Genomic DNA, 16507 nt, shown 5'->3' on the forward strand with positions numbered 1-16507 from the left:
ATATAAGCACAACCCAGTAATCAACATCATCAATTAACATGAATTGAATCAAGATTAATTGAAACTATAATTTATAGAGGAGAAGAATTGCAACGAAGTAAACTCAACATACATATTTTAACGTCAACAATTGAATGAATTCAAGACTCAATTAACTAGCTCTGATACCACATTTAAATCATATAGATATGAATTCTATCTCACCTAATCGAGTATTTGAATCACATTCCTATCATAAAACAAACATAATATATATAGAGCATATAAACAATACTAACTTGATGAAACCATGGTTGAAGAATCAAAATGATATTCTCTTCTCTATATTCCAATATGTTCAAGGTTTCGATAGGACAAGCATACAATATACGAGCAGAGTATGTGAGAGATTCGTTTGATATGATTTGAATGGCTATAATTTGTTCTTTTTTTTTCTTTTTCTTTTTTTTTTTCTAGTTTATAAACTATTATTTGAATGGCTATAATTTGTTCCTAAACCCTAAATGCTAAACCCTAAACACTAAACTCGGGATTCATGTCGTGAAACATACACCATTGAATTGTATTTGTTTGCATTTTTGACTCGATGGCAACTGGTTTACATGAATGTTGTGTCTTTCTCATCTATCTTATGTTAGTCTCAGTAGAAACCATAAGTATTTGCGCTAAGTGTTTTGACTGTGTAATTTTATTGTATTCCTGTGTAGATCTTTAAGAATTAAACTTTCTCTTTTTTATTTTTTTTATTTTTTTTATTTTGTAGTAGGGCTTATTGGAGCTAACCAGTCTCTTATTGAGTTGCATAGGGGTTTCTATCCCCAAAAAGTCATATTTAAAACAACAAAAAAATTGCTTCATTAGCTTCATGGAAGCAAAAATTGTGTCAATTTTCCCAGTTTTTGCACGGTCAGTTAAAGGATTAAAATGTTTTGTGGCAAAAGGTCAATTCTTTTATATATTTAGACCAACTAAGTAAAACTTGATTCAAATTTTACTACAAGTTATTTTCAATATAAGCATAACCCAGTAATCAACATCATCGATTAACTATTAATAAAAGTTTGAGGGATATTTATATATACTAAAACTCAAACTGATGTGGTACTGTTCTAGAGCAGTAAAATGGCAAAAATGCCCTTACAATGCTGTCATTGCTGCCTTTTGCTTAGGCTTCTCTACAGTAAATTTATATATACTAAAACTCAAACTGATGTGGTACTGTTCTAGAGCAGTAAAATGGCAAAAATGCCCTTACAATGCTGTCATGGCTGCCTTTTGCTTAGGCTTCTCTACAGTAAAAATGCATTTTTGCCCTTCCACTCCACCTGTCGACCATCGCAGCGTCCTCTGGCATCTTCCCTTTCTTTTCACTATTTTTCCTTCTGTTGCTTTTCACTTCTTTACCTCTGCCATTTTCTCTGTTGTTCTGTCTCCCAGAAACTCTTCGTTCTCCATTTGTCGTTATCATCCAACTCCGAATTAGCTGCTCTTCGTCAACTCCATCTACTTTAATTTTCCTGCATAGCTTTCTCTCTGAAGCTCAAAATTCTTGGCCAAACAGAACAGCGAACTTCCCGATGGTCACCAGCTCCAGTTCAAGGTCGAGAAGCACTCAGTCAATGACATCCCCGACGCCAAGATTTCGTAAGGTCTCAATATCGAACTGGTTTGATTTTGGTGTACCTGATTTAAATTTTTTTGGTGATTTGCTTTTGGTTGTCTGATCTGGTTTGATTTTTGCTTTCAGGAAACGTTGGTCTTCGAATATTGGGGTTTTTGTCTGCAAGCTTGCAAGGCTGCAAGCCCTTTGTGATCAAGTATGTATTTTTTTCTTTGATTAAATGTTTTTGTTTTCAGTTTTGTAAGCATTCATCTTTTACTAATTGTCTAAGAGCTTCCATGGGATCTGCCCTATGTTGTTACTTCGCGGTTACCTCCGTTGGGGTTGAAAAAACCACAAACGCATTGTAAGTCTGAAAACTAATCAAAAGGTTTTAGAAATTAAATTTTTTTTTTTATTGTAAAGGTTTTTAAAAATTCGGATCATGTTTGCATTTTTACCCAATCTCATGCTCTAGCAATGCTTATAAAGATGACTGTTAGATTATTAAAGGACTCTGGAATGGTAGAAAACGCTAAGGGTCTGCAAGAATTAGTTTTATTTGTTTTGTTATAGGAATTCAAATAATGATAAAAATTCTAACATTTTGTTCCAGAAGTTGCAATTTAATCCTACATCGACAAATTTCTCTGATGGCCACTGACTATAGGTTGACATTCTGATTCGATGGCTAGATTGGCAACAAATTTATTGGGAAATGCATCTTCAAAGGTATGCCTCTGGAGCAATTTAAAGGTAGGAATTTTTAATTTTTCGTGAAATGAATGTTTTGTCGTGGAAGGAGTTTATAATAGATTGGTTGGACAAGTACATGGTGTTTGTTTGGTTGAATGTAGAAAGGAATTGGAAGAATTATGAAAGTTCTTGCATTTTGTTGCAGGAGTTGGAACTTCAACGTTGCATGGAGGAAATTGTCATAAGTTCGGTGGCCAGAGCTTGACGTTGGCATGACAACAAATTTACTCGCAAATGCATATTCAAAAATAGCTTTTTTGTTGTTTCTTGGTGAAAGATTGATTAGCGATGATTGCTATTGTTTATTCATGGTTGATTGAGCATTTTTGTTATATGAAACCGTAAAGAACAGTTGCCTCGATGCTAAGTTTTTTTTATATTTCTTGATGCATTTCTATTGATCAGGTATAGATGGACTGGTCAATACGAAGCGCATCTGTGGGACAATAGTTGCAACAAAGAAGGGTAGAGCAGGAAGGCAAGCAAGGTTTGTCAAGAAAACACAATGATGTTTTTAATTACAAGAAATGTGCATTTTTTTCAGTCAAATTCTGCTTTTGTTCTGACTATTTTCCATACTATATGCTGATTCTATTTTTTTATTTTTGGTTTTTCTTTGATTAGCTGGGGAATTACAATCAAATGATGAATCTTCAGTTTACTTGGGTAAGCATTTTTTGACATATAATTTGGCTTACCATTTTAACTGTCAAACCATGTTGTTTTAGTTCATGCTACTAATCATGCATTCAATAGATTTGTATATACAAGAGCGTTTAAATGCTAATTGATTACTAACATAATGCGGTCTTTACAGGAAAAGCAATGGATTCTCAAGAGGGGCTTGAATGTACAGAAGAATTACAAGGTCTTAATAGCCATTCATAATTTTATATAATAATTTAGATAAAATATCGATGAGAAATAATATAAATACCAAATAAAAATCTCTTTGTTTTGTTTCTTCTCTGTGTAGCAGACGTCATCAATATGGAAGATGGCTAGCCAGGATTGGAAATGTTGCTGTAAATAAGGATCTCTTGGGACATTCAATGAGTGATTTTTCAAACTTTATTTGCTTTTTGTATCTAAAAAATTTCCTAATATTTTTAATATAATCAGTGAAACCACGATTTCATGTACTAGCTAGCTACTAGGATGCTTGGTTTTTATATGATTCTGATTATTTGAGGTATCTGAATAAAGTTTTGTTCAAAGTAGGAAAATCAATTTAAACTCAACCTTCTTTGCAAGCTTGAGGAGTGATTTTAGTCTTATAATGATTAATAATAAGATACAATTAGGGTAATACATGTACTGCACATATTGCTAACTATGCTAGACCAAAAGTATCATCATTACTGCTTAAACATACCAATCAGTTTACATTCTGTGAATGCATATGACGACTGAGGGGTTTAACCCTCAATTGCAATCTCATCCTGACTGATATGTGTAATTTTGTGTTTACACCATACTAATCAATATTTTTTTCATATGTTTAATCAAACTCTTATTTAATGTACATTTCGCATACACAAACGGGCAAAAACTTCTTGACATCCTGTAAAATTGCCAGAAAAAGGTCATTTCCAAATCATGCAAAACCAGACTTATTTCCCGTAGAAAAACACTAGGTAAACACAATCTATCCTTATTTTGTTCCTAATATAATTCTATTGTGATACAATTTTGTTTCATGTATTTCAATCCTTTTCTTTTCCCTTTCCTAGGGTACCTCCTTTAAACTACTTTTCCCATTCTTCTTCGGTCAAAAGATGTCTTTTTGCCAGTTCTGAACAAAGGTCATTCCTAACTGTATAATTTTTTTTACCAATGTCCAAATCTTAAACTATTGCATGCTCATGTTTGCCGACCTTTGGACCAATTTCAAACAGTGATGTAGAAGATATCTCAGAAGAAAATGCGCAGGACTTTGACCGAGTTCCTATCAAGCTATTGAAAAAAAGTCATCTCCAACTGCTGCAAAAACAGATTCCGGTTCTTCCAAAAAAGATTAGGTAACTACTCTTTATACTTGCTTTTTGTACAAGTTTTAATTTATCTGTACACAAATTCAACAAATCTATTCTCATTTTCCAATTTTTTAAGAAGCTGTCTATCAAACTGACTACAGTCGAAATTTAAGATTCTTAGCACATGCTTTGTTTTGAAGCTGTCTATCAAACTAAGGGCTGGTTTGGTATTGCTGTGCTTTGAAAAAAAGCTGTTTCTGCTGTGCTGTGAGAATAAGCAGCTGTGAAATAAAGTAGCAGAGTGTTTGGTAAACTTTTTTGTAAAAGTGCTTTTGAAAAAAAAAATGCAGTATTGGAGTGTTTGGTAAACTTTTACGTAAAACAGATGTGAAAAAGCTGGTTTTTCAAAGCTGGGTTTTGCAGCTTCTTGTTTTTGGCTTTTTTCACCCAAAACTGTGAAAAAAAGCTGAAGCTGAGTGTTTACCAAACACAAAAACAGCTCCCAGCTTTTTTTGATAGCAGCTTTTTTCAGAATCACCTCAGTACCAAACCAGGTCTAACTACTCTTTATAGTTGCCAAATATTGTTATCTCACTGTCTTTACACAGTTTATTTAATCAGTTTTTTAGTATAAACCGTGATGTCCTTGATTAAATAATAATGTCAAACAAAATTAAGAGAAAAATATAACCGCCCAATAAGAATGACTTACCAAATTACATCACAATAACAAAAGGTAAAGAATAAATAAAATGGCGAGTAAATGGTTTATATCAACTGATTGAGCACCTACTTCATATGGGAAGAAGAGGTCACAAAGGCAAAACAAGGAACAACAACAACTTCGTATGGGAATAAGAGGTTAGTTTAATTGTAATTATTTTTTTATTTGGTCAAATTCGAAGTTGGTTGGCTTGCATCTAATTTGGTCGTTTGCTTGCCAGGTTGAAGTCACTGGTTTTATTAATGCTGGTGATCGAAATCAATCCAAGTTAATGTGAAAACGATATCATTATTTTGTTATGGTGAGAACTGATTTAAATTAAGAAATTGAATTACTTTTTCATACCTCTTTTGTGATCATTTACTGAGAATTTGTTAATTGTTTTAATATATATGAGGTAGGATTTCTACTTTCATTTCTCATCTTTAGAGATTGCTGAATTTCTACATTCATTTCTCATCTTTAGAGATTGTTAGATTTCATATTGTCAAATAGTTTATGGATTTTCATATTAAGCGCGTCAATATGTTGATGCAGTAATTCAATTAGATGTGATAAAGTTGATGTGTTTATACCTTTAAACACATTTTTTCACACAATTTCTAATCCCGCAACAACGCGCGGGCAAACTTTCTAGTATTGACTAAAATAAAATTTTGGAGTAAAAATTGATGTGCCATACAAATTCATAGGATAAATAAGCGAAAACCTCGAATAGCCAAGGAATTTTGTGCCAAATAACTTAATATAAATAGTTAAACTTTTCCCTCCAACCCTAACACTTTGATTTCTTCTAGCCACGGTCAACATCTTCTCTCCCTCTCTTTCCCACATTTTCTCTTTCCCTTCTTTCTTTCTCTGTCCAGAAAAACACTATATTATCTTTAAAGTTAGCTTGCCTCTTGCTCTCTTTCTTTCACTATCACAACATGTTATCAACATTAGAGTTCCTTGCCCCTCGGTCTCTTTCTTTTACTATCACAACATGTTATCAGCATTAATTCTACAGAAACAAAATTTTCGTGCTAATAACGTGTTGTGAAAATAAAGCTTAAAAGAAAATGACATAACACTATTTGTAACACATAATTTTTATCTATTGCAATATATGTATGTAGATCAAAATATATGTAGATCAAAATATGTTATTGTTACCGCAATATATGCTTCTTTTATTTGTTAAAGTTTCTCATGCAATTGTGTTTCTTTTACAGAATAATTAGTATCCGGTCCCTAAGTGATTATTGATTTGAAAATTTTGACTGAAGTCATTTGATTTTATGTCTATGTCAAATTTTTAAGAAATCAAATTCCATGTTAGATTTTACTTTTCTATTTAAAAAAATCATTTTTTTTTCCTCATATGTCATCGATTCTGTTTAGGATGATTAATTATTTGCATAATTTAAGGGATTTTATTGCAGCTAGATATCCTTAACATCTATTTCATTCTAATAGTTTCATCTCATTTTTCATTTGAATGAATTTAATTCATTTTTACCAGAGTCATCGGGGCACGTTATATTTTCTAGAACGCATATGGGTACTCTTTTTGTTCTTTTTTTTTCTTTTCATCTAAACGGGTACATTCTTTTGATATTTATAACTACAAACAATTGTACTCATCTAATTATACGGGTAAATTTTTTTATAATTTTTTTTAAGGATACGTACATATTTAAACATTTTTCTTTTGGAAGGATGTTGAATTGTACCATAATTATACATGGTAAATGTATGGGTACATTCTCTTAACAAATAACTGTTATTCTATCATCCAAATCAATATAATGTGTACAATTACAATTGCTTTTTATGAGTTTAGAATGTACCCATTTGAGTTGAATGCAATTTTCGGTCTCATGGATAAATTTCCATGCAAAATGTACCCATATATATTTTTGTTGATTTTGCAATTTTGTTTTGGATCTGTATATATGACCGCTTGATTATTGGTATATTAATGTTTTGTTGGTTTAAAATTTGAGAAATGCTAGCTACCTTCTCCACTTGTTTTTTTTTTTTTTTTTTTTACTTGTCTTTCCCACTCAATGGCTGCCGGTTGGACTTATCTTACACCTAAATCTATGTATTAACTGTATTTAAAACTTCTTTCTCCTCTTTCCACTAATGCCCCTAATTAGAATTTGATATATCAACTAATCGTTAAATTATCCACCAACTTTGACAAATTTAATATTATTTTTTAGTACATGTTTTATTTTTTGGACTCTTTTTTTTTTCTTTTTTTTTTCCTTCTATTTGTAGGCTCTTTCTGGCTTTTAATTATTAATATTTAAAATAAATAAATTAAAAAAAAAACCCTATGTTGCACATTTGGAAAAACCTTTGCTTATGAGTTTAGAACAGTAGCATTGTTGTTGTTGTTGTATGATGTTCTTCACAAGGCACACATTTCGCGTATGATCACAATGTTGGAAGTATGCCTACAAACCACTCATTTGATGTAATAACTTTTGAAATACTTATTGTGTTAAACTATTATATGTTTAATGAAGGGCAAAGCTTATTGTTAATCACTATTTATTGTATTATGTGTTTAAGCAATAAGAGAATCCAAGGAATGTATTTAATCCAAGAGAGAAGTGATCTAAGTAAGTTAAATTAACGAGACCTTTCTCTTATATTCATTCCTAAAACGTTCTTGGCCATAAGATTGCCAATTGGGCATTGACAGTCCGCTAAGTTTAGTATGTGTTATGTTAACTCAAGCGTTAGTTTGACTAGTCTCAAGTCATTTAGTGTTGGACATAGAGACAAACACATAGGTGCTTAAAAAGGTAATCGAGTACACTGAACTACAATCAAAAGAGAGTTCGAACATACTTGTCATGTAAGAACTTGTGAGTTGCAATATGCAAAGTAGTCCTTTGACCTGAGGCATCATAGATGTCTAATGGTTAGGTCCTTGATCTTTGATCATGTTAAAGGCATTCCATCAAGAGTGTCCACAACATTGTTGGGGTCAAGCTATCTAGTCATGTAGGCATATGAATGCACAACAAGGGATCTCTAACCTTCCATGGTGGAGGGAGAATACTCTAAGATATGATTCAGGAGTCTTTGGCCAAAGCATATGAATATGACTTAGGAAGTTTTGTTCCAAATCATATTCAATTGAATCATATAGAGAAGTATCACGTTGGATAGTAGACATGAAACAAACTATCACTCAAACAATGTGATTAAGAGTATTGAATTAGAGAATGACCGTATTGTATTGTAATTGTAACTAGATAGGTTCTCCAACCACTTCTACTTAGCTTAGGTAGCCATGATATACTGCTAGGTGTCACTCATGGTTTGTGGAAGCCCTGAAGATTAGCAAACACTAATCTTCATCAAAGGGAGAATTGAAATGTAGTTTCAATTCACATTCGATCATTAAGAGTAACAATCGCCCACTGCCTCACTAATTGGAACCTAATGTATCATACACCAAGTAAGGATGAAAGTGAAGAAATATAAATGAGATGGATAAGAATTAAATGGTTTAATTGAGAATGGTCAAGATTAATTAATTAGTTAATTAATTATACAAAAGGTTCGTATTAGGCTTTCAAGTTAGTTTCAGGTCTCGAGGCCCAAAAGGGTTTTGGTTCACAAGGCCCATTATATTTAAATTGTATGACAACTAAAACAAAATGGACAATTAGCCCAATAACTAGAGGATGGCCGGCCATGGGGTGAGTGGCAGTGAACTTGGCATAATTGCAAGTTTGCCACTCAAATGTGAGGTGCTATAAAAGGAACTTTTTAGCTTTACCACATTAGGGTTTTCGGCAAAAGAGCAAAACTCTTTCTTTCTTTGTCTTCCAAAGAGGCCAGCCACACTTAGAGAAAAATAGCTAGCAATCTTCCTTCTTCTAAGTCATCCACTTCATCTTCACACCTCATCCTTAGTGTAGAGACCTAGAGACACCAAACTTTTGGTGTTCTTGGAGTTCCTCTCCTCAAATCCTCAAGGAGCAAAGGAGAAGCAAAGAAGCAACCATCCAAGGAGCAAAGGAGGTCACTTGAAGGCCCTCCACTTGGGTGAATCCCTTGTGTAAACAAGGATGAGCTTCAAGGGTAATGAAACTCAAACTCCTTCTTCTCTTTAATTTGTTAAAGAGTCTTTTGGTTCACCATTCACTAGGCTTTGAAAGTCATGGGTTTTAGAATTGTTTTTTAATGCATGCCTACCTTAAAGTGTTATTAGTTTGCTTATGTGTTCAAATGTCCTCACATGTTCTTAGCTAGTACAAATTTTTCCTTCACACAATATATAGAAAAGAAAGGAAGTGAAAGCAATAATAAAAATATCCATTCATTCCTCTCTTTACCTGTAATCTTTTTGTGTTATAGTTACGAAAATAAACATATACATTGCACCCGCTTCGCTCTTGTCCCTAGCAAAGGTTATCTTTCAAGCTTTGGCCTATTTATAACACGTTATTAGCACAGCTCTCTAACCCTAAATAGTTCTCATTTCCCTGCACTGAAAAATGCTTCATCCAAGGATCTTAATGTTCTTCCTCCTCATGTGCCTCCCCTGCTTGATGTACCCTCACCAAAATATGCTAGCACCATGCCTTCTTCTAGTTCTTAATATAATAATTACTTATATTTTTTATGTCTTGTTTGGTGTAGCTCTTGAATTCTAACCTAGTATTTATTTATGTTAATTTTACTGCAATTTTCAATGGCGCAGTACAATTGCCCATCTTGAACTGCAGATTTAATTTTATTGTGATTTTAGGTGGTGCAGTATAATCGCCCACCTTATACTGCATATTTAAATTTTCATGCTGCTTGAGTGGTGCAATATAATCGCCCATCCTACACTATATTGTTTCAATGATAGTGGTGTGGTACAATCACTTTCTACATTAATTATGTAAATCTTGAGCCTGAAGTTTTGAGTGCTTATCATTTTGGGCTAAAGATCAAAATGAAAATTTTGTAACTAGAAGTTCTAACACTACATTCCTCTAGAATACATATTATTCCAAGTTCTTACACATCTCAATTTTCTTACAGAAAACGAAAATGGCGAACATGGCAAAACTTGTTTATGTTACCTGGATATTATAGGGAAAAAACTACCTTACTTAGGTAGTGGATGCCAAGATTCATCTAGAGGCAGGAAATCCCTGGAGACACCATCAAGGAGGGAAACAATGCATCCTCTCAAGATCAGACGATGACCATGATCTTTATTCGTCGCCACCTTTATGAAGGTTTAAAGAGTGAGTAACTAATGGTTGAAGATCCATTAGCCCTCTGGAAGGTATTGAGAAATAGATACAATCACTAGAAAACGGTGATTCTCCCAATGGCTCGTTATGAGTGGACACACTTAAGAATCCAAGATTTCAAGCCGGTTGATGAGTATAACTTGGAAATGTTCAGAATTAGCTCTTAAATGAAACATTGTGGGGAGAATATCACTTAGGAAGATATGCAAGCCAACACCTTTCATGCCTCCAACGTGCTTCTACAGTAGCAGTATAGAGAGCGAGGCTTTACAGAGTATAACTAGCTGATATCAGTGCTTCTTGTGGCTAAACAGAACAATGAGCTCCTGATGAAAAATCGTAAGTCCCGACCTATTGGATCGGCGACATTCCCAGAAGTGAATGCTGCTTCCCTGGAAATGAACACCACATCTTTTCATGGCGATAATAACAAATGAGGACGTGGCCACAAGTGAAGTCAGTGGAATGGGAAAGGCAAGAATCATGGTTTCTAGTTTTACAACCAGGGTCTAAGGCATAATTCAAGCCCAAACTTTAAAATTGTAAATTGCCACAAGGTTTAGCTCATATAAATAGCACTCCTAGAAATCTTGAATGAGTCTGCCATAGGTGTGGTGGCAGTAGGCACTCAGTGTGTACTTGTCCTAACCAAAAACATCTGGTGGACTTGTATCAAGCTTCCTTCAAGGAGAAGGGTGTCGAAACCAATTTCATCAACCATGCTAAATTAATGGATGTACCTGATCCAGTGTTCAATTCATCAGGGCAATTGAACACAACCCACCTAGATGTCTTAGACTTCATTATGGAAAGAGAGAATGAAGTATGTCGGTCTGATTGTATCATTTTTGTTTTTGATGTACTCTTATTATCTAAACTTGTAGTTTAAAGCTCGCATTTCAATTCAACAAATGTGACATTTCAATTTCCTTTTATTGTGAATAAATTGCTTTTAACTATGATTGCCCTACTCAGAGAGCATGGATTTTGAACACCTTGTTCCTCATGTTCATACTCAAAATGGTTTAACAGAAACATTTATCAGTCGGCTTCAATTAACAGCTCGCACTCTGCTCATAAAAACAAAATTGCCAATTTCTGTATAGGGACATGTCATCTTACACGTTGCATCATTGGTTTGATTGATACCTATAGCCAACCACCATTACTTCTCAGTACAACTCGTGTTTGGGCATCATCCAAACATTTCACATTTACGAGTTTTTGGTTATGCTGTTTATGTGCCTATTGCGCCACCACAACACACTAAAATGAGACATCATCGCAGACTGAGAATTTGTGGGGGTTTTGATTCACCATCTATCATTAGATATTTGGAACCCTTGACATGTGATATTTTTACAGCTCGTTTTGGTGATTGTCACTTTGATGAGACAGTTTTTCCATCATTAGGGGGAGAAAAGACTGTTCGAGAATAACGGCAGGAACTGACATGGGTTATACCCACCTTATCTCATTTTGATCCATGAAGCACTCAATGTGAAAATGAAGTGAAAATAATTGTTCATCTTCAAAGCATTGCTAATTAAATGCTAGATGCATTTAATGATGCTATGAAAGTGACAAAATCATGTATACCAGCTGCAAATACGCCTGCAAGAATTGATGTCACTGTTGGACAAAACAAAGTGGCAGCAAATGATTTATCTGGTGCGCACCTGAAGCGTGGTAGACCCCCAGGTTCAAAGGATTCAAACCCTTGAAAGACGAAGATGAAGGCACAGCTAAATCCAAATGAAATCATGCATAAAAAGAAAATGAATGACGAATCCACAATCCATGATTCTGTACTTCCAGAAAAAGAAAATGTTATTGATGAGACACATGTCCTTGAAGAGACATAAGTACATGAAAACAAAGAAAATCCATAAATTATGCATGTAATATTGAATTGTGGGATCAAAATGAAATAATCATCAATGACATGTTCGCATTTGCAGTAGACATGGAAATCATATTAAGCGATGATATTGAGCCTCGCTTTGCTAATGAATGCAAACAGAGACAAGATTTGCCTAAGCGGAAAGATGCAATCCAGGCAGAATTAAAGTCCTATAAAATGCCAAGTGTTTTTGGACCAGTAGTTTAAACCCCACCTGGAGTAAACCCCGTGGGTTACAAATGTATATTCACAAGAAAGTGCAATGAGAAAAATGGGATTGCAATATATAAAGCACGACTCATTGCACAAGGTTTTTCACAAAGACCTGAATTGATTATGAAGAGACATACTTTCTTCTAATGGACACAATTATATTCTGTTACTTAATAAGTTTAGTGGTTTCAAAAAAACTTGACATGCAACTTACGAATGTCATCACCACGTATCTATATGGAGAATTAGATATTGACATATATAAAAAGGTCCCAGAAGGACTTAAATTTCCTGAAACGACTAACAAACCATGAGGTATGCTCTCAATCAAATTAAGGCGATCATTATATGAGCTAAAACAATTTGGATGAATGTGGTATAATCTTCTTAGCGAGTATTTGATCAAAGAAAGATACACCAACAATGTCATTTGCCCTTGTGTGTTTATTAAGAAATCAAATTCTGAATTTGCTATAGTGGTAGTATATATCGATGATATCAACTTAGTTGGAAACCCTGAAGAGCTCAATAAAACTGCTGAATATCTGAAAAGTGAATTTGAAATGAAAGACCTTGGGAAAACAAAATATTATATCGGCTTGCAAATCAGCATTGTGCTAATGGAATTTTGGCCCATTAATCAAGTTACATTAAAAAAAAAAATCCTACAATGATTTGGCATAGACAAGGCTTATCCACTCAGTACACCAATGGTCATTTGTTCTTTGAACATTAAGGAAGATCCATTTCATTTAAAAGAAGATGATGAAATAGTCATTCGTCCAGAAGTACCATATATGAGTGCAATAGGTGCTTTATTGTATTTAGCATAATGTAGTAGACCATATATAGCTTTTTCAATCAACTTGTTAGCAAGGTATAGCTCAACTCTAACAATTCATCATTAGAAATGAGTCAAAGATGTTTTACGATACCTTCGTGGGACAACAGACATGTGTCTTTTTTACTCCAAAAAATCCATAAATGACCAGAGCCTTGTTGGATATGCAAATCCTAGTTTTTTCTCTGATCTGTATAAAGACTGCTCACAAACTGGATATGTGTTCAATTATATAAATACAACAATTTCATGCCACTCAATGAAGCAAACATTAGTTGCTACATCTTCCAATCACTCGGAAATACTTGCTCTACATGAAGCCAGTCGTGAATGTTCTTGGTTAAGATCAATGATCCACCACATCCATAATTTATGTGACCTACCTTCAAAGACACACTCCAACTATCATTCATGAAGATAATGCAGCGTGTGCTGCCCAAATAAAGGAATGATTCATCAAGGGCTATAAGACTAAACACATATCTTCAAAGTTTTTCAGTGCACATAAGCTTCAAAAAGTTAAAGTTATTGAAGTCAAACAAATTTGTTCCAATGAAAATCTGGCATATACCTATTCATCAAATCTCTACCTAAGTGCACGTTTTAGAAGCTAATGCATGACATCGGATTATGTCAGCTTACCAATCAGTTAAATTTGAAGAATGCGATATTTTGTTGTTTGTATTGTATCTAATAATAATAAGGGCTTGAAGAAAACATCTTATTTTGAATATTTGAAGAGCCTAAAATGGATAGTTTGAAGCCCAACTCGCCCACCATAGCCCACAAGTGGCCCAAGATCCGTCAGAAAAGGCCCTCGCAGAACAGCAAACTTGCGAGCTTTGCCTCAAAGTGCTCAGAACAAATTAGAAAATGGACCATATATGGTTGGAAAGCACTGGAAGTCTTCTTTCTATGATCTTTACAGCTTGTGATTCAGAGGTTTTTACAAGAAATTATGACAAAATAAAGAGGAGCTGTTCAGTTACAAATTCTGATAAAAGCTAGTTTTTAGTTGTTCCTATACTAAAAGATGGTTGTAATGAGCTGTAAATGAAAGTCAATTCAAGGATGTAAATTTGTCAGATGATAGATAACTCTAAGCCTAATAGGAGACAAATACACAACATCAAAAAGGGGGGGGGAGAAGAAAAAAGAAAAAGAAAAAGCAGAAAGACACAAAATCTGGAAATGAGTAACTGAAATTTTAGGGGTAGCAAAAGCTTACCGAAATTTGGTAAAATTGAAGATGTATACAGGGGGAGAGGGTCACCATAGTGTTAGGGTTTTACCTTACACATGGCAACATCTTATTGACCAAGGTGTATGGAAAGAATATTCATCAAGATATTAAATAGGAAATAATATCTTGAGATAATGGTGTAAATATCCCTATTTGATTTAAATAAGGATTATTTACTTAAATGAAGTCAATCTTCAATTAGGAATGTATTAAAGATAAGATTTGGGTAATTAATCAATATCTTTAATGCTTTCACTTTTTCTTGGCAAGGGTAGGAGAGCTATGAGCAGTCGTATTTAGCTATATGGACCTTCTGGGGTGCTGAGCTGCGCGTGAGAGTATCTAAGAAGCTTGCTAATTTAATGAGGGCAGTCTTATCTTTCTTGAGCAAAAATTCACGTGTCGCCTCTAGAATTTTGGGGATTATATTAAGCCCCACAAATTCCTCACACCTACTCGGCCGCATGTAGGAATCCTAAGCTGCATGGGTGTGTAGAGTTGTTTCCCAATTTGATTTAGATCTCCTTTTTTTACTCGAAAAATGAAACCAACGTTTTTGAAGTTCATTCCCAACCTTCTTATCATCCTCAATCCTTTAAGGCATCAAATACTCATCTTCCTTCATTTCCATTTCCCATTCTGTTCTTTTGGTCTTTATTGCTGCCAAGATGCCTGGTATGATTCGATTGACAATAAAATGGTGTGTGTGCATATTTTAGAATATTGGTATGATGGTGATTCATTAGGTTCGATTTCGTCTGACGACTCTGAAGATGGCACTAAAGAAATTTCTGTTTTTGGCTATTCCTTTCGCTCTAATGTTGCCACTGAGTTTGAAATCTTCTAGTATGGGGGAGTTTAAATTTTTATTAGGAAAACTTGGACCTATTTTGGTTTTGTTGTATTTGAACCTCTCTTCTATTATACTTTGTTTGTGCTACTCTTGGTTTAGTTTTTGTGGGATGTCTTTGAACAAATTCCTTGGGCAAGTTACTTGCTCTAATTGTTTTGGTAATGAGAATTGTACATTTATGGTTTGTCTTGATTATCATTCTTTCATTGTACTTGTGTTATTCGATTGATCTTATAATCTTGCTGCAAAATCATATATCTTTTATGAGTTGTCATGCTATATTGTGAGCCTTGTGCTGATATTGGCATTATTCCGCCTTCATCCTTTGTCTTGCCATGACCAAAAAAAAAGAGGGGGGGGTGTGTGGCGGAGATGGGGAATTTAAATTCCAAGTGTACCGAAATTCATGTGTACCTTGCATATAGTATAACCATGATAATTCTTACTTGTTCTTTGCCAAGAGTAGCTATTGTGCATGATTCATTCCTTATTCCTTCTCTTGAGTGTCGGTGAGTGAATTTCGTTTTAAATCTTAGGGTGTTTTGTTAAGGAAAGCCAAAGAGGGAGATTGTGAAGTCTAGACTTTTGTGTTTGGCTTTCCTTGTTAACATTGTAATTGTACCGCATATGCTCTCATTAGTTCTTAGTTATATCCTTAAAGGCCTGTTGTTGCTAGGAATAAATGTTCAAGTGTGGCACACCACCTCAAAAGGTTTATTCATGCATGTATATTCACGTCTAAATTCATGTTACATTCTGACTAGATTAATTGTCTCATCAGTTTGCGCGCTGATTTTATACGACCTAGGCACACAAATTAAGACTGTCCACATGAGCTGACTGACACCTTTTTGCTGATAGCCAGCTTTTAACCATTGATCTACCCAAATCGTTTTTTGAGCTAACAAGTGTCCATTGTCCTTGCTAGCTGAAAAGAAACAACCCTTTTTGCATAAAACTTCAACTAGGTTTTAATTTTCCTATGGTTGTCCAGATTAATTTTTAGAGAGATAGAGTGTTTTCAAAGCTCTTGAGCTTGCCTCTTCTCGTTTGTGGAATCCTAGCTGCCAAACTATTTTTCATGCACACAGATTCCTTATCTTGAGAAATAGGTTTGGATTGTCGTCATGGTCTAGC

General features: G+C 34.3%; 1 long non-coding RNA gene across 34 annotated transcripts; it reads left to right on the top strand.

Annotated features, from left to right (window-relative positions):
• The first annotated feature begins 1197 nt into the window (after positions 1-1197).
• Positions 1198-11274, top strand: LOC148697154 (uncharacterized). 34 transcript variants are annotated; one of them, XR_015963118.1, is made up of 12 exons: positions 1204-1644; positions 1748-1817; positions 2217-2332; positions 2502-2843; positions 2981-3022; positions 3174-3224; positions 3336-3993; positions 4090-4161; positions 4255-4377; positions 5139-5193; positions 5277-5357; positions 10100-11274. It is a non-coding gene; the product is annotated as an uncharacterized LOC148697154 (long non-coding RNA). The 34 variants fall into 34 exon arrangements; XR_015963112.1 differs by having other exon boundaries at positions 1199-1644; positions 4255-5193; XR_015963114.1 differs by lacking the exon at positions 10100-11274 and having other exon boundaries at positions 1205-1649; positions 5142-5193; positions 5277-5471.
• The last annotated feature ends 5233 nt before the right edge of the window (positions 11275-16507 follow it).

The sequence above is a fragment of the Pyrus communis genome, chromosome 5, assembly GCF_041283825.1.
Source record: "Pyrus communis isolate YQ-2024b chromosome 5, ASM4128382v1, whole genome shotgun sequence".
NCBI classification, from domain to species: Eukaryota; Viridiplantae; Streptophyta; class Magnoliopsida; order Rosales; family Rosaceae; genus Pyrus; species Pyrus communis.